Source organism: Anser anser, assembly GCF_964211835.1.
Source record: "Anser anser genome assembly, chromosome: 21".
NCBI lineage: Eukaryota > Metazoa > Chordata > Aves > Anseriformes > Anatidae > Anser > Anser anser.
This window is the reverse complement of record NC_139742.1, coordinates 12,488,727-12,509,730: the sequence shown is the minus strand read 5'-3', so window position 1 is coordinate 12,509,730 and position 21,004 is coordinate 12,488,727. Positions and strand designations below refer to the sequence as shown.

Genomic DNA, 21,004 nt, shown 5'->3' with positions numbered 1-21,004 from the left:
AACAGATAGAAAAGAGAGGTTACTTGCCTCTGTATCCAGTAGCACTCCTCTCCCTGCCATGGCAGGGCCAGAGCAGCAGCCTGGAGCCAGAGCTGTGGCCTGGGGCAGCAGCACTGGCAACAGAAGGGACCTGCCTGAGAGGGCATTGTCCTCAAATACACTGGGGCTGAGCTGCCAGCACCTCCTCACCAAAATAGGCGGCTGAAAGAGTCAGAGCCAGCCAGTGCTGGTCTCCCCATCTGCTCCCACCCTGCCTGCCTCCCAGCTGGGGCCTAAACGCGCTCTCTGTTGGACAGCAAGCCCCTCTGACATGGTCATGCATTTGGGCTGGATGCGAGGACTTGCACACCCCGCACGTTGACAGCTCCCCTCTTGCCACTCTCCTGTGGCAGATGCTGGAGATGGACAGGATCTGGCATGAAGGCACAGGTGCCTGTCCCAGGCCGTGCAGGGCGTCACTGAGGTGTACGAAGCAGTCCCTCTGTTCCTCCTGGGAGACCACCACACAGCCAAGGAGTACTCCGGCTTTGGAGGGAGCTGTGTGCTGCCTGTGTCACATGCAGCGCAACAACACGCAAAGTCAGCTGAATCTTAAGAAAGCTCGATCCCTCCCAGATGGTGGGCTAGCAAGATGCCTGTCCGGCCTGAGTTCACCTGCAGCCCATCCCTGCCAGCACCGCCCCAGCTGCAGGTGCCAAGCTGAGTCTGCAAAGCATGAGCAGCATGGCTGGACAGAACTGCTCAGCAGTAGCACTCGGGACCATGTACTGCATAAAGCAATCCAACAGGCAACGTACGTCACTATTTATATGGTGTCAGAGGTGCACATACACCTTACCAGATTAATAAAAGGAAATTCCTTTCCGCTGTGATTCCTATGTGTAGAGGCTCCGGAGTGTGACTCAGTAGAAATCTTGCATACCGTTGATACGTGACAAAGTAGAAACATTTGGTATCTGCAGCATACTGCACTCCCGCTAAAATTGTATTCCTATCTCTACATACCAGTTCAGAAATGTTCTAAGCCATTAGTCCTGCAAATACATCTGTTAGTAAGTATCTATGAATGCTCATCCCTACAGTCATTTGAGTTCACTGGCATTGTGGTCCTTCTCAAACAAGACTGGGACAAATACCAATATCTGGCAATGGTTAAGACGACTCTCACTGTTTGTATAAGGCAGAGCAGTATTTCAAGGTGGAAGTCAACAGCTAACACAGAAGTCCTAGGAAAAAACTGGTAAAATATTCCAAAAGAAGCTCTGCCAATGTTAGTAGCTGACCATGCAGATTCTAATCCATCCACATAATTCCTGGCTGCTAATTTCTGAGTGACACTTTGGTAATTCTTATTCATTGTGATGTTCATTGGTACCTGGGGAATTCATTATTAAACATATACAGGTTACTTGCATTGTAGCTACTGGAAGAAACAGGCACTTCTGTCCTCAGTTATATATTTTACAACTGTAATGACATCACTAGAAAGCATTTTTAGATTGGATCTTAAACCGAAAAGTCAAGGTAAAGCTTAGATGTCGCAGTTGCAAAGAACTGCTGCAAATACCTTCAGCAGAACGGGATATTGAAACCTGTGAGCTTGTTTGGTCAGAGTAAAGTAATAAACCATTATGCTCAATCACATTGGAATGCAAGTGCTGCAGCAAGTGTGGTGATGCCTCTATGCCACCATGCCCTTTCCAACAGCTGCTTTACACAAACTTTTCAGCAAAGAAAAATGAAGGGAAAGTAAGTTCTGATGCAGAGAATACACAAAAGAATATTGCAAAGAGTAGCAATGACCAAAAACTAATCATCATGACACTTCAGCATGTATGAGCGAAGAACAAGAGACCTGTTGCTGAGAGGCAAAGGGCAGCTGGGCTAAATTAGCTGAGCAAGTTTGAGTCTGGATAGTGTCATTAGGAGAAAAGCAGAACTATGCCATAAACTCTAATGAATGCATTAATGGATGGCTTGTGCCTCTCAAAAGGGGAAAAAACGGTTTAAATAAAGTTATTAACACAGCCCACCTGTGTTTGGCTCTTGGACTATGTTGTTTAAATAGCCCATTAACTCTTGGAGTAACTAATCTTGAAAGTGAATATAGCCTTTCTGAAGTAGACATTTAACTACATTCATATAATTCAATTAGATTGAGCATTCTTAGTCCAAAGCCAGTATTCTATGCTTTCATCTCTAATAATGGTGCACAGACAAAGTTGGTTAATATGGTGTTAAAAAAAAAAAAAAAAAGAATTTGCATTTGTAATGGTAACCAAAAAAGTTGCTGGACTGAACCTCAAGATAAAACTTGCAATTTATGTGTTATATATGAGTTAGCATTATTGATAGCAATATATATGAATTAGCATTATTTATAGCAATACAGAAATGTAAGGTTACATTTAATGCTAAAATCAGTATTACAGGAGTGAGCTGAGTTTTATGGCTCTGCCTTAAGCTCACAAAGGAGAATTATTATTATTTTTACAACTGATATTGAGGTGAAGTTTCTTTTTTGGACAATGGAGCTCACATCAGTTTACAGACAATACCTTGGATTGCTTCTGCTTGGCTTTTGGCAGAGGGAGGAAGGGGATAAGGAAGAAGAAAAACAAGTCATGTCCTGAACAAGTTCATCCAGTTAATAAATAGTTAAAGCAAATTCATTAGGAAACAGGAATTTTATAGATTTAGTTAAAGGTTTCTTCCTATTTATGTCACTGAGAAATGATAAAATTCCTTTTATCACTCTACAACTTGTTAATGTTTTACCCCAGGACCACTTCATCTGTAATAAACATCTTAACAAAATATGCATCCCTAGGGAGGAACCGTTAATTTCCTTAAGGCCTCACACATGTAATAGGTTTTTATTGCATGCAGGTGCTTTGTGAAATTGCATTGACTTGTAATAAACGTCCAGTAAAGAGCAGGTAGCACCTAAAAGGGGGAAGTGTTTGTGCACCTGTCTGAAGAGAGACTTAACACACCCTAATCCTCCACGGGCTTCTTCTCAACTGCACATAGAAACATCACTGCGCCTTACCTTCTAGGGCATCTGCTGCATCTAATCACAATAAGGTAAATGCTTGGATTTTTATAGTTGTGTTTAACCAGCTTAAGAAATAAATGCTAAGTGAATTTTGTATATATTCAAATATATTTGTTGCTGCTTTAGCTAAAAGTTCTGGCATAAGTTACAATCAATTAAACACTCTGAAGTAGTTGGAAAATACAGCACAGCAATTTTTCCTTTTCTTTCATATGAATTTGTGTAAGGCTTTCCATAGAATTAATATATTTTATTAATCTGTTTAGAATTAAATATAAAGAAAGTTTAACGATTCTTACTAGTAATAACATACCTTAGGTATTTCAGTGAGGATAGCTTTGCTTTAGGAATTCTAATCTTTAAAGCTTATTCAAAACATTTGAACAAGGATGTATCTAGGGTTTTCCATGAAAGCTTGATGAAAATTGCTATTTTGCTTATCACAGTAATTAAAGGGAATGAAAACTGCATTTCAAGACAACCCCAATTTAGCAGCAATATCACATACACATGTTGAAGCTCTTGCATTATTGTTCAAATAATTACTTTGCTGATTCCTTATTCTGTTGCAATGTTTGCAATACCTGCAAGCAGAGAATTCCCCCCCCACCCCCCCCCAGGAATGTGGTAGGTATATCTAAAGGAAAATGCTTGCAGAAAACTAAAGAGTTAATGCTCTGCATTGCCATTTGAGGCAATACTATGCACTTCTGTATCTCTGAGCAATTTCAAGTTAGTCCAGAATTTACAGAAGTTCTTCAGTAAAGCCTCTGCATTTTTTTTTTCTTGCTACTCTTTTCTTTCTAAATACAACTTCCCGGTGAAGGGATATCAAGACAGAATTGCAGATAAAAGCCAAATATGTAGTCCTAGAAATCTCAAGTAGCTCAGACTAACAGTCTTTGATACAAGACCAGATCAAATGCCTTGATCTGAATCTGCCTAGACTTCATTTACTATGGGTATCAAAAGCAGTTTCTTAAGAGGCAATGATACAGTCACTTATGGTACCCCTTCACGACATACAGAGAAAACTTTTTCAAATGCTCCTGTGACTCTTAAAAATCCAAGTTTACTTAAAACCTTTACCTAAATGCTTAGGAGAGCTTTTTGACCTCCAGTAGGACTATCTCTAGAAGACCGAAGATGCTTTTCCATTTCAGATTTGTATGTTTTTGAAAACTGTGGCCATACATGAGATTAAGAACTTAAATGTTTTGACTTGTCCAGGAAGAATGATGTACACATCATGATCTAAAGCTTCACACGAAATATTTATTAGTGATGGAAACACTTAAGCTCAACAGAAGTCTGTAAGCATCTGAGAAGTTTTAGATTTTTTTTTTTATTTTAATTAAAAAAAAAAGTCACTGAAATCTTCCCGAACTGGTTACATAATATAAAAGCTCATCTGTAATACTATTGAAATCAAAAATAACAGCGAGCAAATATCATCAAATGACTCTTGACTTATTGGGGTGGGGGAAAAAAGCAAGTAACTCATTACTGAGTAAATAAGAAAACTGTTCCTAACACAAAGGCTGGAGACAAATTTAGCCCTATGTCAGTAAATAATAACCAGTAAACAAAAATCTCTAAGCTGAACAAAAAAATGAAGGGCAAAGACTAAAATGGTGAATTTTGAAGAAAATCTCGCCTGAATTTGAGATGACAAAGAAAGAGAACCCTCAAGTAACCCCGTACCTGAGTTAAGACAGCAAAGAAATAAATAGCACCGCAAAAAAAAAAAAAACCACACAGAAAAGCAGGGGAACACCCAAGTGCCACGGGCAGCTGGCGAGGCACACGCACAGCCCCCGCCAGGGCCCCGTGGCAGAGCCTGCCCACAGGAGCTGGGGGGCCCCGGGGGTGCCCGGGCACCGCTCCGGGCCGGGGGCTCGGCCGGGCCGGGGGTCCCGCGGCGGGGACGGGCGGCGCTGCTGGGGCACAGGCTCTGCGGCGAGAACCGTGCTGAGCAGCAGGCGGCTCTGCTTCCAGTCTGCTGGTGAGCAGCGCTGAAGCCCGCAGCAGAAGACAATAAACGCCCTGCGAATGCCTACAGAAACCTCGGCTGCGAGCTGCGCCCGGGGAGACCACGGCCTGCAGGAACGCCACCCACCCGGCTGCCAGCACGGCACGGCGAGCGTGGCAGGGCCGTGCCAGGCCGGGCAAGAGCCCGGCAGGGGCACAGAGAGGGACAGCGACAGGAGGCCAGTCGCCCTGAGCAGGGCTGGAGCGCGGCCAGAGCACGGTCCATAGGCCTCCTGGGCCTTGCAGGCTCCTGGTTGGCCCCATTCAGTTCGAACTGCGCCTGCACCCAGACCCAGCAGCAACGGGGCACGCCGAACCACAAGCAGGCCAGCTGGGCTTCCTGGTGAAAGCAAGAAAGCTGTCAGCACGTGGCATTTGAGCAGTTTTTCCCCCAAAGCGCCGTACAGGCGTTACTTCCATCCAAGCAGCCCTGGGAGGGCCGGCCGCGCCCTGGAGGCAGCAGGCTGGTGCCAGCACCACCTCCGGGGAATCCTGCCAGCTCCTGGGTCGTACGGTGGAAGCAAGGAGCCGCCACCACGAGCAGGTTCTGTGACTCTGATTGCTGCTGGCTGCCAGACTCAAAGCCACCTCATCTCCGGCAGCTGACCGTTCCCCCCCGACACACACCCAGATCTCCTACCGAAGCGCCCACACGGGAGCACGGCACACCGTCAGCGAGCAAACGCGCTGCCAAGCAGGGCTCGGGCCAGCAGCAGCCCCAAGCTGGCGATGCCGCAGGGATGGGCGAACGCCGCAGCTTGCATTTCCTGCCAGCCGTGAGCTGCTTTTAAAGGGGTCAAATAGTAGGAATGATCGTCTTCAAAGAGAGAGGATTTATAGATTCTGCCAGATCTCAGGATTTGCCAGTCAAAGAATTTTAAGTAGACAGGCATGTGTCGTTTGCTCATTATCTTAACCACTTGCGTTTCATGCGGCTGTTTGGGTATTCATGATTTCTAAATTCTGTTGTTTATCTAGTTGGTTTTTTTTTCCCCCTCTCTGATTATTCCTTCAGAAAAGCTTGACACAGCATCTTTATTTTTCAAAGTAAAGGAAAAAAAAAAAAGTAAAATAACCATCAGCCCCTTCAGTACTAAGGAAAAAAAATAGAGACAGGAGTTGTAGAGGCAAATGTAATTAGGAAACATATGAGAAGATTCAAAAAAGTTCAAAAGAATATGAGAAAGGAAATGTATAAAAAGTAAATAAAACACATTGTTTAAAAATGTTTCATATTAGACTTCCCCTATAAACATTTTACTTTTTATTTTATAGATTTCATGCTATTCTAATCAACTTTATTTTTGTAACTTCACAACTGAAACTGCAAACCTTACAGCCTGTTTTCACATTTCTGGTGTGTCCTGTCAGTCTTTTATATCTCTCTAGATGGGGGGAAAATAAAGTCAATGAAGTGAGCCAAAAAATTCTAATTTCAAAACTTTTATAGAAATTTCTCCTGAAAAAACTCAGGCACCACATCATGGAAAGATCATAAAGGTTTGGTGAAAACAGTTCCAACTCCCAGACAAATCAAAGACTAAATAGTTTACTATTGCTTACGAAGAGTATGTAAACTTGTAAAGGATATTAATGAAGGTGTAAACTCTTACTGAGGAAAAACAAATCTTTGCTGTAGAGGACTGAGGCATTAAAATAAAGCAAACACAACACCTCATCTGCCAGATTTTTTAACTGTGCCAGAATGTTAGAATTAGTGGAGCCAGGTAATCTAAAAAAACAATTTAGAGATGCAAGACTTTTGCTGGCCTGCAGTCATCTGGATGATTGTCCCATCTCATCTTTACAATCAAAGAGTTAACTCTGATGTCCCAGCACACAAATAAGTAAATGTGGGATAATTAGGAAACAAATTCTGCAAACATCTTGAAAGGGGCTGGAGACCTTTGATCTTTATAGAAAAGAAAACATTACAATACAGTCTAGCTTTTGGGGTCTGCACACGTTTTATACCAAGGCAGAGGATGGTATCTTTCTTAAAAATCAAGTAACACCTAATTCCATCATACCCTAATTATCTTAACTGATTTCATATGTCTAAAGGTATTTCACCAAAAGATTAGAGTAGAAAGAGGGACTGACAAAATAATTAAATATGCAATTTGCCAAGCTTGGGCAATATGGCTTTGAAATCACCTTTTCAGGAAGTTTTACAGCTTGTTCATTGACATATATATTGCAGCCTTCGGATTCTTATTTAAGCTCTTTTGATTACTTTAATGGATTAATACCCGAGTACCATCAATGTAAAGTCTAATACTCAAACCTGTTTCTAATTTGCCAAAAGGTGCACTAGTTTCCTTTTGGTGTTATGATAACGCAAAAATAAAGAAGTCTGTATCTTAGCATATATTTTTTTCTTGTAACATTCCTTCTTCCAGAATAGTTTTGTGAATACAGAAGTGTGCCTGTATCTAGTGTCCTTCTTGGCTACATGAAACGCTTTTGTGTTTTCTAAGGTTTCAGTGACCTACATGGAACCATAAACAATGTGGGGTGGTAAGAGTGCAGAATTGCCATTTTAATGCCTTCCAAATTTATTTTGGTCAAAAACTCACGAGGAATTCGTGTCTGGAGTCTTCACCATAGCACTATTTTAACTGAATACACAGACCTCGCTCCCAAGCAGCGACGGCCCGGCCAGCACAGCAGCCCCTGCGGCTGCGTCCTGCTCCTCCGGCATCGCCCACTCTCCGCTCCCAGGCGGCCAAAGCACAGGTCCGGCTGCACGCGTACAGCAGGGGTGACACCGATGGACAGGGGCAGATGGCCTCGGCAGGCTTCCAGGTCTCTCCCAGCTAGGGGTGGGGAGAACTTTCCTATACTCAGCAATAACGATATTCCTGCCGTTCTCTCCTGCCTGCAAAGTTTGCAGGAAGACTTTCCACCTAATCCACACAACTTGCTAATGGAAACCATGAAAGCAACTACAAGAGGTAAAGTATGATTCGTCCAGCCAAGGCTCTCTGACGCTAGCCAAGAGAAAAATGCCCGAAGAAGATGAGAACAGAGCAGTACGCATCCCACCAACATCCCTCTGAGCCTGCAAGGGGAACTTCCCAAGAAATGGCTGTCTCTGTGTCTAGCAGCACTCAGAGAACTTCTTCACTTCCATCTCTCACAACAACCTATGGCAATGAGCCTCACAGCACAGTGAGGAGCTGCATGATGAGCCACTTTCTTTAGTTCGTTTTGCACAACACAACATAGATACGGCTATATTGTGCTACGTAAAAAAACGTATCTATATAGCTTACTTGGCCTCTTCAGATTTACAGAGCCAGAGCAGCTTCTTCAACCAGATGAAACAGAAGAAACACTGCTGACATCGAGAGGGATGCACAAAACAAGATAAAAACATACCTAGAAAACAGATTTGACTATGGATATCCAGAAACATCACTTCTCAAATTAAATTCAAGCATGAACCAAACATAAGCTACTGCACAGAGAGGAAGAAGGCAGCCAAATTCTCAAACACATTAAGCAGTAAAGCTCGCTTCACCTTTCCTAATCCACTTAGCAAGTTTTCTGCTCTGCCTTGTGTGGAGACCAGCAACTTTTCAGCATTGCTTGGTAAAACAGCCTTTTCTCTCTAATTCAACAAACCTTCTTGGGCTATTCAGTTACTGACCAGGCAAATTGAAAACATTTATACAGCCAAGGCTCTTTCAGTCTGCAACACACTGTGCAGTTCAAGCTTCATGAAACCAAAAGGACAGGCAAGCTTTAAATTTTTAAATGAAAAAGAAAATCAAATTTAAAAATGCACAAGTGTTTAAATACCAGGAAGGGGAAAGGTCTTCAGCCACTTCCCTAGAAGCCAACACACATTCTTTAATGAAAAACAGGTTTTTTGAGATTTAACAAAACAATCTAACCCAAGCCAGCGTGGCCTTTGCCTCTTCCTGAAGAACTCCGGGCTAATTATGAAGCTACTTTTAAAGAGGAAAAAATAGAGCTGATACTCACTGTTTGGAAGAAAACGCAGCCAGCAGCAACTCTAACACAGCCATTCTGCAAATGTCTACTAATTGGCTCTACACCTGAAAGCGATGAAGGGAAAAGAACTATCCAGCATTCCTCACAGAGGAAGGCTTTTTTTTTAGGTTCTTCCTTTTACTTTTGCTTAAGGAGCCCAACTCTGCAAGCTTGCACCTGTTTGACTTTCTTTATGTGTGGTGACAGTGGCTCTGGTGAGACTCCTGGGTATGTCGTGTGTGAACGCCTTCGTCTTCCTCCATAGGCAGACCTGGCTCTAGACCGTTCAGGTTGTTTCTGCACTAGCTTTCTGTGATTTATTATTTCTCTGTTATACATTATTACTTGAAGCCATCCAAAATGGTACAGGATACAGAAAGAACATTTGCTGGCCATTCCTGGTTAAAAAGGTGTCTGTAGGTTACGTGGGGCATCACTCAGAGCAAGGAACGAAGAGATGCTGATGGGCTCCAGCCTCTGCTCCCTGCAGGGGGGCTGGCTCCAGGGGGAGCACAGAAATGGCTCCGTGACCCCCCCCCCCCCCGCATACAGGATGGGGGCCACTGGCCAAGCTGGGGGTGCCTGCAGGACCTTTGCCAAGCTGGGTGCTGCTGCTTGGTGCAGCCAGGAGGAGCCTGCCTGGGGCTCCGGGCTGCTCGCCTGCACCTCGCGCCCGCGATGCCTGCTGCGCCTCGGGGCTGAGCTGAGTGGAGGCTCCTGCCTCCTCCTGAGCAACGGGAAGGGGCAGAGGGCTGGGCAAGTGGGGAAAGAGTAACGTTTCTTTGATGCTGAGCCATAGTTCGGGGTCTGTTTGTTTATTAGTGCCCATAAAGTTTCACCGAGTGACACGAGTTAGGATTAAAAATACAGGTAATGTCAGAAATGTTCCCCAGAAGCCACAGTTCAGTAGATGCCTTTAGAAATAAGTAACTGAACCACAGCAGAAAGACACAATCCTTTCCGTCTTATAAATTCATCATACGCTATATTTCAGGGTCAATTTATCACAACATGCTCCTTCCTCAGTGGTGCATAGCAAAAGGGAGTGCACAGACGTATTTATAGCAGTCGCTGCTTATCAGATGGTAAAATATGTCTGTGCTCAAATAAATTAGGACACGAATGTGAAGCGTGGTGACCCACGGTGAGAAGGAAGTGTTGATGAGCATCTGGACAGCTGAGCCTCTGCGGGCAGTGGGCACGCTGCCTGCCCTGCTCACAAAGGTGTTTTGCTGTGCTAAGGGCACACCACGACTGCCAAACGGTTCTGCCGGATGGGAATTTGCCCCTCTTCCCCCTTATTTTTTCTTTCTTATATTGGTGAGCAGATGGAGAGGACTAAAGTAAGCCTTCTCTGTACTGTCTTTGATCATTTCTCAATAGCTGTTTATTTAATTACGTTCCTGATATAATGAAACTCCCCAAGACAAGAATTTGTCTCGGCTTCTCCTCACCTTTAAGGAAAGTCATGATCTTCTGCTGAACTACAGAAATAATAAATAATTTTCCTAAGCTTTTAGCTGTTACAAATTTACTCTAATTTCATTAGCACTCCTGTCTAAATTTCAAACATTCCTGCAGCTGAAAAACTCCAAAGAAGCTTCCAGATCACGTGTCAGTAAGCGAAAGACCCAACAATACAGGTTACCCATTTTCCGTTGCTTTTATCTGCTCAATAGTTTATGCATCCCCAGATACAGAAATAGTTCAGGAGTGAGTTAATGCAGAGAAGAGATCCAAGGAAACTTTTGATTCAGGGTCATTTCTTGCTTGCTCATGCATCTTGTGTCTTCTGCAGCCTCGGGAAACATCTGAGATTTAAGGTTTGCCAAACAGAGAATACAAATGTGTTGATAGGAAAGTCAGTTTAACTTTTAAACAGCAGAACATAATAATTCACAAATCAGCAGAAGTCTCGGGGCAGAGCTGCTGTCAGTGATGCACACAGAATTCACAAAAGATTTGCAGAAACTGCGGGGAACTGGCTTGTTAAGAAGACTTAGCAAGCAAAAATGACAGCAACCACTACCAGAAGAGAGCTGCAATGTTTCCTTCTGGGGACCATTTAAGATAACACCCACTACTGTGCCTGGACAGCTAGAGCCTTCTAAGAATAAACTGATTAAAGAACATTTTGCAACCTATAAACCTGGTGCAATTTAGAAGAAGTCTTTTAACCTTGGAGGTCTTATTTTCCTTAATAAGAAGTTGGGAAACCCCTTGCTTTCCACAGTTTGATCAGCTCATTAACGGACTGACAATATCTCAGGAGCTGTTGATACTCAATGCTTTAATAATAACATCTGCTGACTTCCTCAGGGCCCTTTTCAGAAGAAATTAGGTACAGGTTTGCATGCCAAAGAAAGCAGGGATGTCATGAATCTGCATCCAGCTGGGAAAAGCAGACAGGCTGCAGAATCACTGCTGCCACAGTCACAGTCACCTCCTGGCAAGGAGATACAGATTTTCTTCCAGTCTCTCTCCACTTCTAGGGAGAGCATAAACTCGAATTGCTGTGCCTGCGCCGAGGGGAGCCCCCATGCCCCAAATGCTGCGCCAGACCTACGGGGGGTTGCCACTGAAAGAGCTGGTAACTGCTGTGGGATTTTTTTAAATCTAGTTTCCTATGAAAACAAAGTTCCTGTGATCCATGTATGCTTGTCTGTCTGCCTGTCCTACCCAATAACTTTGAACTCCTTTTTTTTAGCTGATTTAAACCAGATTTCACAGAGAGGTAGAAGTCTCAAGGATAATTAAGTTCCTAAAAGTTTCATGTAAATAGACATTTGAGCAGAAAAAGGAATTCAAAGTTAGAACAGGCGAAAAGTTTGCATTAAGGGCTTTGAGTCCATCAGCTGGCTTCTGCCTCTGGCTGCAACAGGCCACTGCCAGCAGACTGCAGGAAAACATTTAGATGTAGGTGGAAAGAGCAGAAAATCTTCACATAATTCAGATAAAAGTCAGTCACAGGAAACCACCTCCATTCCCTTCAGTGCTCAGGAAACAAATTGATTCTTACATAGCCCTTAAGTTTGTCTTTCTCAGTTTTTGCCAGGAGCATGGCCTGATTCTGACACGAGAACTTTTTTTCCCAGTCAGGGGAGAGCTTGCTAGGCACTATAAAACGGACAAGTCCATGCTGTTGGGCTGATTTGCTGCTTCACACACTCGCCGCGACGAACACGTGCAGCTCCCTGCTGCAGCCCCATCCACTGCTCTGGGGATGCCAAGGAGGGGGCCAAAATTGTGAGTGAGATTTTTTATACAGGCGAGAAAATCACTACTGCAGAAACAAATCCCATTTAGCAGCAAGGTTCAGCTTGCTGCCACCAGGTCCTTACACGGTGCATCTCACCATAGCATCTGCGCAGCGCCCACTGCCCTCCCGGCACTGGGTGAGTGGCAGCCAGGTGAAGGCTGCCTGGCTGCGGGTCGCATCCTGATGAAGCCCTCAGGTGCTTTTGCAGGACACATTACAAGGAATAGCAATAATAGGCCCCTTGCCTATTTTTTTGAAGTATGTCTATTTTCTGACACTCCTTCTGGGAGCATTTCCCTGGCAGGGAAATGACCTAAAACGACCTCATGGCACTTCAGCTTCCCTGGCTCCCTTTTCTTGACTCTTCAGTGACTTTGTAGGCACCCTCCCCCAGTTTCCAGCAAACCCAAACAAACCTAAATCCAAAATCTTTGCCAGGACCGTGGGGACTGCCCAGCGGTGTGCTCACAGCAGACACGTGCCTGCGGAGGGGGCCGGGGCACCCCGCGGACCACTTCACCCGACCCCCCAGAGCGGCCTGGCTTCACCTCTGTTGCTCTCAAAAACTGCAGCAAAGATTTAACGATGGAGGCCAATGACGGAGGCCTCCCCAGGCCGTGGATGTTTTCAGCTTCAGGAAGGTTTTTTAATGCCCAGTGTGAATTTTCCTTGTGACCATTTAAACCCAGCACGTTTTGTGCTCTCTGTCCCAGGAGAGGAGAACACCAGAGAGGATCGCAGGTGTCCTCCCCTGGCCACCTCTGCAGATGCACTGATTGCTCGACTGGCTGTGGTGCACCCAGCATAGTCCTGTGGTCAGGGTGCCCCTAAACCTCTCAGAACAGTACCCACACTCGGCCTAATCTAAGACGTGACTGCTCTTGGAAATTGCTAAAACTAATGTCCAAAATCAGTTACTTTTTAAGGTTGATACAAAGATTTTGTTTCCTTGCCCAGCTAACAGTGCAGCTTAATGTGGTCAAAGAAGTGCTCTAAACAATTAGTATCCTCGTTGTTCTATGCCAGATTGTCTCTGGCCTGTCTAACTGGTTCCAGTGCTAGGTCACTGGGCATTCACAGCCCCTCTTCTGCATCAGATAATTTAGTGGGCACCGGAGTGGATCTGTAAGGTGAATCCCTGCTGGAATAACCTTTGTTCTGTAAGAGCCATGTGTTTATTGACCTCAGTTACTAGCAGATAAATCAATTAATTTTCTTGCTTGACTTCATTTTAGTCTTTAGGATGGGACATGGCATTTGAGAGAATTCATTCCCTGTTGGCACAGCACATGCTCTCTCTACACCTCCTGCTGCCTGGATCTGCAGTGCACACTCCCATACACCGGTGATCTAGTTCTAACCCCATGGCTTTGAATGGGTTTTCACAAGGGGATGGAGTTACAGTAATGGGGTAATAAGGGACATATCTCTTTGGCACATAAAGAAGTGAATGAGAACGCAGGAAATGGAATCAGCCTGGAGAAGGGACACACGCTCTCCCACAGCTCTGCCATCATAAACTTTCATGCCTGCCAGTTCCCAGAAACCTGTTGGGTTTCACTGGTCCCTTTGTGCAGGAGTTCAGTGGTCCTGAGTCATCTACCTCAAGCGTTAGTTTCCTAGGAGTAACAAACTCCGGTCCTGAATTTCTAGAAATTCAGACATTCAGCACAAAGCATGAGACAGCTGCTGTTCTTATCCTCTAGCAGTGTCCTCAAGCTTATCAAACGGCTGTAAGCAACCTTTCCTTCCAGCCCCCACTCTGCCTTAGAAGAGCTGTGCTGCGCCTGTGCATCAAACAGCGGCTGCTGCGAAGACGGTGCCTGTACGCGAGTGCTGGGACCGCACTGGATCTGAAAGCACCAGGAAAACCCTTCTACCGTCAGGTTACTGTGCAGTGGTGAAATTGTTACAAGGCCTGTTCCTGTGAGCAGTGCGTGTACTTGCGTGGTGGTGCAGGTCTGCTCCCAGAAGACTTGGGGACGAGCAAGGAGCCACCAGGACATGCCAGCTGCCAGCAGAGGAAGGATTAAGAGTTTAGTTCCAACAGGAGCTCCTACTCTGCATTAGTGAAGACAAACACATTTTGCAAAACATTGTTATCGTATCCACAGCAGAATCAAAGATATTTAGTAAGAGACAGAGAACCCTTCTTTAATACACTGCATTTTGGTAAAGATGAAGCCCAAGCAGCTGAAACAAAGCCTAAACTATAAAACTATAAGAGTGGGTAGACTCACCTGTTCGACGTAAGTATGAAAACTTTCCTAGGCAATGAACATGCCTTCTTTTACCTGCTTTTGGTCTTTGCCACACCAAGGAATCAACAGCTGCAGTAAATAGCAGAGAAAGTGAGTCCTGACGCAGGCAGTCAACAGAGAAGAGGGCTCGCAGCCTAAAAAGAGCATGGCAATTTGGGGCAAAACACTCTTTCTCTCTTTCCTCCCTCCCCCTTTTTCCAAATGGCTGGAGAAATAATTGATTTCCTAATTTTTTCAGTGAAAACCAACAGTGAATTTCTGTTTATGATTTAACATATTCTCCTTAAAAAAGAATATATATATATATATATAGATATAGATATCCTCTAAATTTAAAAAAAGTTGGAAAAAAAATTATGCCAGTGAAGATGTTTCAGCGTGGGCGACAAGGCACCGTGCAGGCTCAGCTGCATGGGTTGGCAGCTCCACATCCACCTGGGTACCAGAGGCGCTTCTCCGAGCAGCTGAAAGCACAGCACAGAGGCTGAGCCTCCAGGTACTAGCTGTTGATCTGATTTGGGTTAAGCCTTCCTTGAAAGGCCTTATTCAGATTACAAAAAGTAACATTTTAGTTTTAACTGAAAAAAAAACAAAAAGGAAGACGTGTTTCTTTAAACTGCAGTTTCTCAAGAGGAGCAGTAACGCACGGGGTTTCACAGTAGGTTTGTTCACACGCCAGTTTGTGGCTGCTGCGTGAATCATCAGTGCAATCCCCACGGACTCGCTTTGCACTTGCCAGAATCAATTGTTTCTACTCACGCTGGCGCTCACTGCTCGCAGCCGTGCCCGGGTGCCTGCAGGCACAGCGGCCTCCCGCGCCTGAGCCCCGTGCGGGCACCGGGCACTCCTGGGGACCCCAGGGAGGGAGCAAAGCAGCGAGCGGAGCGGATGGCGTCTTCAGCGGCATTCCTGCGGAAGCCCCTCCGCGGGGGTTACCCGGAGCTTGGTTGGGACTTCTGGCATTGGCAAGCGTGTTGCACAGCACTCCTTTAAGGGGTACAGGCATAGTTTTGGAAACCCATGAAATAGTACAGCCTCAGTAGTAGGAGTTGGTGGGAAGACTGTAAAATATATATATAAATACGGCAGAGCAGCTGGATGAATACTCATTTTAATTTAAGATCTAACACTCACAAGTCAAACTACAAAGTGGTCCCACTTGGGGTGTTCTCACAGTTTTTGGTTTAATCGAGCAAAATTCTACAGGTCAAATTTCACCTTCAGTAGAACTACGTCACGAGACTTCCAAGATCTGGTGGAAAAACACACAACCTAGAACCTGTTTCCTCCAGAGAACCGCACCGTGATTTGATCGGGCTTTTTCTCCTTGACATGTTGCCCGTTTTATTAACTTCTGCTTTGCTTTAAAACGAGGCATCTACCGTTTTGCTTCTCTGAAGAAGCTCATAATGTTATAATTCAAGTGTCAGGACAGATTAGGTTAAATGTACTGTGCGATTCCCAAAGGAAAACAAACTTCCAAACATACTCTATTTGCCTTGTTACATGTCATGGATTGCATTAGAGCTGAACATGTAATTCTGTCGCCTAATGTGTTAAAGTTGGCATGAATTTTATTCTCTGTGCAAGGTGAGAAATTACTTAGCTAACAAAACATTTCGTTTCCCCCCTCTTTGCGTTCTTTCTTTATGAGATTCTGAATGTGACATTTTCACAAAAAATCCCTGTACTTATTTGTGAAAAATGTATATTAAAACCAAAACACATCAAATGGAAAGAAATCACAGATGGTTTTATTCACAAGCAGTAGAATTAATGGCCTTCTCTACTCTTTATAAATATTGGAAGCAGATGAGTTCATTACTATTTCACTCTAATAAAGAAAACCTGCTTTATTTTGACAAGACATCTACTTATCTAGTGTTTCTACCGAATAATAAATCTATTTTCTTTGAAAAAATAAAAGAAAGGTTATCAATAAACAAAATCCTGCCTGGAAAATTTGTCAAAGAAATGCCAAACATCTTCATTTCTGATAATGCAGAACTGGAATTCAAGGGATTTTGAAAATGTCACTAATTTTCAGAACAGAAAGTTTTGAAATGTTTACTTTGTGGTTGTCTTAAATTTTTACATCTTTCAACAAAGCAAGCAGAAAAGTGAAAACATCTGAAAAGGCTTTTGAAAAGAAAAGAGTCAGCACAAGCTGGATAAAGCTGTGGGCTCCTTTATCTTCAGAAATCTGCACAGATGGAGCAGAGTTCAGGATTTTTATTTTTTTTAACTGTGCATTCAAACACTTCCCAGTTCACAATCCAAGCTATGTCGGCTTTGCTAGACCTTCAAAGTACTGTTGGCAGCCTTTCCTGCAGCGGAATAAAACATCTTACCCTGGGGAAGCAAAAGCTGAGTCATTTTTAACCCCAAACAACATTCACTGATGTGGTCATCTTGTTAGTCATGGAAATCCTGTGTTTTTTCTATTTATGCTTCTTTCAACACTCATTAACCAAGAAGTGAGGAGGTTTTATTTTAAACTGCAGAAGATGTTTATCCTCTCCAGGGCCATGACAATCAGTTACATGGCTTATCAATCATTTCAGAGAAAGGAAAAGATTTTCAGAGATTCCCAGGGCAAGTTAATTTTTAAAGCTGTAGGAGGGAGAAGGGGAAAAGAAAACAAACACCAACAAAAAAGCCACAGAAACACAAAGCCCAGCACAGCTTTCTGACACCACACGTACCCTTGGCTGGCTTTCGTTCCACCCCTCGCGCCTGTTGTTTCCCCGTCTTCACGAGACGAGGCCTGCCTTGCGGTAAGAATGACGAGGTGCTCACATTTTCGGAGACAAATGGCAGCTCCCAGTGACTGGAGCATGAAACAGAGCAGAAGGGCTGCCTTCGAAGTTCAATTAATTTATTGACTTTCCTTAGAAAACAAATTCTCTGAATGGCACACAGCACGAACCAGCTCCGGGACCGCTCCACGCAGCCGCCCTGGGTCCCGCAGCCCCGGAGCAAAGCGGAGGGGCCGCACCCAGCTGACACCAAGCGCCCACGCCAGCCGGTGACACTGCCACGTCTCCGCACGGTGGCACACGCTTTCCTGGCAGGTCGCTCCCAGCCGCCCCGGCCGCCTGCCCCGTCCCGTCCTGGCCCCTGTTGGGCTCGGGGCCATCGCCCCTCCCAGCACGCAGCTGAGCGGTCCCCTGGGCAGCAAAAATCCCTTGGCAGACAATTTTAAATTTGTTTTGCCCGGAAGGGATGAGCACAGGAGAAGGAGCTGAAATACCAGAGAATGTTGTTTTAGCTGAGGAGGAAATGACGGCTCAGTGGATGGAGACTTAGGGGTTTTCATAACAAAAGGAAATGCTGTTCAGGCATTGGCACCAAGAAACATGGCAGGTGAGGCTCTGGGTTTCTTTCTATCTACTTTTGAACACAATGACCCCTAGCACGCAGTGCAGCTGCCCCCACTGCTCCATGCGCTGGCTGTGGCCCACGAGCAAGCATCTCCAGCCCAAACATCAACCACGTCGTGCTTAGCAGCGGGGGCAGGACACCACCGCTCCCCCTGGCTTTGAGCGTTGCTGTTGCTCCTTACAGCGGTGGTGGTGACCCCCTTCCAGCACATCAGCGCCAGTCACTGCGGCTCTTTAGACCATGGCTGCTTCAGAAGAAACTCCTCAGAAATGGCAGAGATATTCGGTGAAGAATCTTTTAACATTCGATAATTACAGGGGGATTCTGAGCAGCTGAACTGGGAAATACAAAGATCAGAGGCTGAGCAGAAATACTGGTGTTTCGGTGAAATCTGGAGTATTTCAACAGCAGAGCAATCCCAGAGGCCTCCGAGCGGCTTCTCAGAGGAAGGGGAGCACACGCCCTGCCGGGGCAGTGCTGGGTCCAACCACGAACCAAGCCGAGCTCCGGGGACGAGACCTCGCGGCGGGGATGCCCGGCGTGTCCGGAGGCGCTGCTGCCGCCCCGCAGCAGTTGTGCAGCCCCAGCCCGCGCTGCCCCCGCTGCCCCGCTGAGCGCAGCCCCCGGCAGAGGCAGCGGCCGACCCTGCAGGCGCGGTGCTGCCGGTCGCAGGCATCGCCCGCGCAGCCACGGTTCGGCGGCCGTGCACGCGCCCGAATGCTGCACGTAGCCACGGAGGTCAGGGGGTGGTGCGGGACCGGCCCCCTCTGGTTTATGTGCCCCCCGCGCCTGCCTCCTCCCCCGGCCGGGACATTCAATCAGGTGCCGGTGACGGCTCCCACAGCAACTCCACGGTGCAGTTTCTTAGTTTTTGGCAGAACCAGTGGTACTCGCTTTAAAAAGGTTATAAAAACATGTGCCTGAAGAGAATGTTGGGAACTTGGGTATTAATCTCCTCTAATTCAAAGGCCACTCTAAGTATGTGAGACAGAAATATTGGCTGGGGTGAGAGAGGATGGCAGAGGTCATAGTGTACGCCACCACTTGGGTCAAGTTCAGAAAAATAACTTAGCACAAAGAATAACAAATTTGAGTTCTAATGGGGTGATATTAGCCTCTCTGTAGCTGAGAAATCCATTTTGCCCCCAAGGGCTCTCACAAGGGTGCAACAGAAGGGCTCTGCCCCTGCTGTGCGCTGCCCTCGCTGCTGCCGGAACAGCCCCCGTGCCAGGTCCTTCCCCATCCTGCCCACTGCTGAGGCTTCTCCCCACCGCTGCGAGGCAGCCGCCAAAGGGGCTTCGCCCTCCAGCACCGCACTTGACAGCAGGCGCTTGAGCCAAGGCCAGTCCCAGCAACGTCCCTCCAGTGCCGTTAAAACACTCTCAGGCAGCAGCACTCGACAAAGAAAGCACAAAGCAGGGCCACACAGTACAGACCGTGAGTCATAAAAGCACGGCACCTTCCCTGTAACTCACACTTCCACCCTTAACTGCCTCTCTTAAAACACGGCCGTATTTCAAAGTTGATTATAAAACCCTGTTTATTTCTGCAGAATCCCAGTTTATAATATTTGTAAAAAACGAGACCACGGAGCCCCGAGCTGGGCAGGGCTGCTCTTGGCCTACAGAAATGCTCCCACCTGGCCCACGCGCAGCCTCCATCCCTGCTGGGGCAGCTCCGAGCCGAAACGCTGCGCAGGAGAGAAGCCACTTGGGTGGCCTCCAGGCAAGAAAGCCCTGCCCCAACGCTCTGCCCGGACGCCCTGCCCAAAAGCCCTGCCTGCTGCCAGGTCACTGTGCAACACTGGGGGCAGCAGCCAGTGACCGGGGCCGGGGGCTGCGGTTGCGAGGTGCCCTGCAGCCCCACACAAGCTGCACGCTGCTGTCACCTGCTGCACGCTGCCCTCACCCGCTGCACGCTGCACTCGGGCTGCACACTACTGTCACCTGCTGCATGCTGCTGTCACCTGCTGTGCGCTGCTGCAATGCCAGGAGCTCCCAGTAGAACCGTCCCCGCTCTGGGCTGCGGCAGCAGCAGCGTCCCCAGCAGGGGATGTGCCGCTGCGCAGAAAGGCCGTCTGAGGGACCGGCTGTGCACAAGCACGTGCACGGTAGCAACAATTAATTCAATGAAAGACTGTGCTGGAAAGTCAAGCCCAGACGCTGGTGTTGCCAAGCTGTGAGGTTGACTCCATGACTTAAACCTGACCTCCTTATAATGACACACAATGCAAATTATACAGCTGATAATTACAGGTCACTAAAGCTGTTAATCTTTATAGAGGATAAACAAGTTGTTTCACTGACTTTGCCAGCATTTACTGTACTGAACACACTCATTGCCACACATATTTGGGACACTGCCTATACAGCAGCGTAGGGATCATGAGTGGTCCTTTATCCTCCAGAAAACACTTCAGTTGAGCTATTTTGACTACTGATTTTTGACTTTGCAGCACAAAGTTTAACAGAGACATTTTGGATTGATTTTCCAAGACTTCTTATATTTTATTTTCAAGGATAGGGAACAACACAAGCAAAAGCGAATTACCTATGTGGGGATCATGCCGTCACCTCGGAAGTACCTGCTTCAGTCAGTCAGGGTACCTGTCGGCGCTGCGGGCAGTCACTGCTGCTCCCCAGCTCCTCCTCAGGGATTCACAGCTCCTGGTCCAACTGCTCACGATTCCTCTGCTCCCATCTCTTTATCACTCCTGTGTCTGAATTCAGGTCACATCTCTTGCAGTGTCCTTCACCTTCCTGGGTAGCCTGAGAGCACAGGAAAGGGCGTCTCTGGTCTCAGCCCTCAAGTCCCACCAAAACTGCTCAGAAAGTCCCTGTTGGCCCCAAGCAGAAGCAGAAGGTAACCTGCACAGTTGTGACAGAGAAAAAAAGCACCTTTGTAAATGAGTCTCTTGCACTAAAGCCTGCAGTACCTGTTCCTTTCTGAGACCTTCCAATCCAAGGACACATATGAGTGACGATTTATAATTCCACACGATCAAAACCA

At 46.1% G+C, this 21,004-nt stretch overlaps 1 protein-coding gene across 4 annotated transcripts in view; it reads right to left on the bottom strand.

Moving 5' to 3' along the window:
- MVB12B (multivesicular body subunit 12B) overlaps window positions 1-21,004 on the bottom strand; it is a 102,295-nt gene that overhangs the window by 14,269 nt on the left and 67,022 nt on the right. For all 4 annotated transcript variants that reach the window (XR_014574354.1, XR_014574355.1, XR_014574356.1 and 1 more), the window contains exon 11: window positions 9,083-20,862. The gene's annotated coding sequence lies outside the window, so the exon portion shown is untranslated. The remainder of the gene's footprint in view (window positions 1-9,082; window positions 20,863-21,004) is intronic.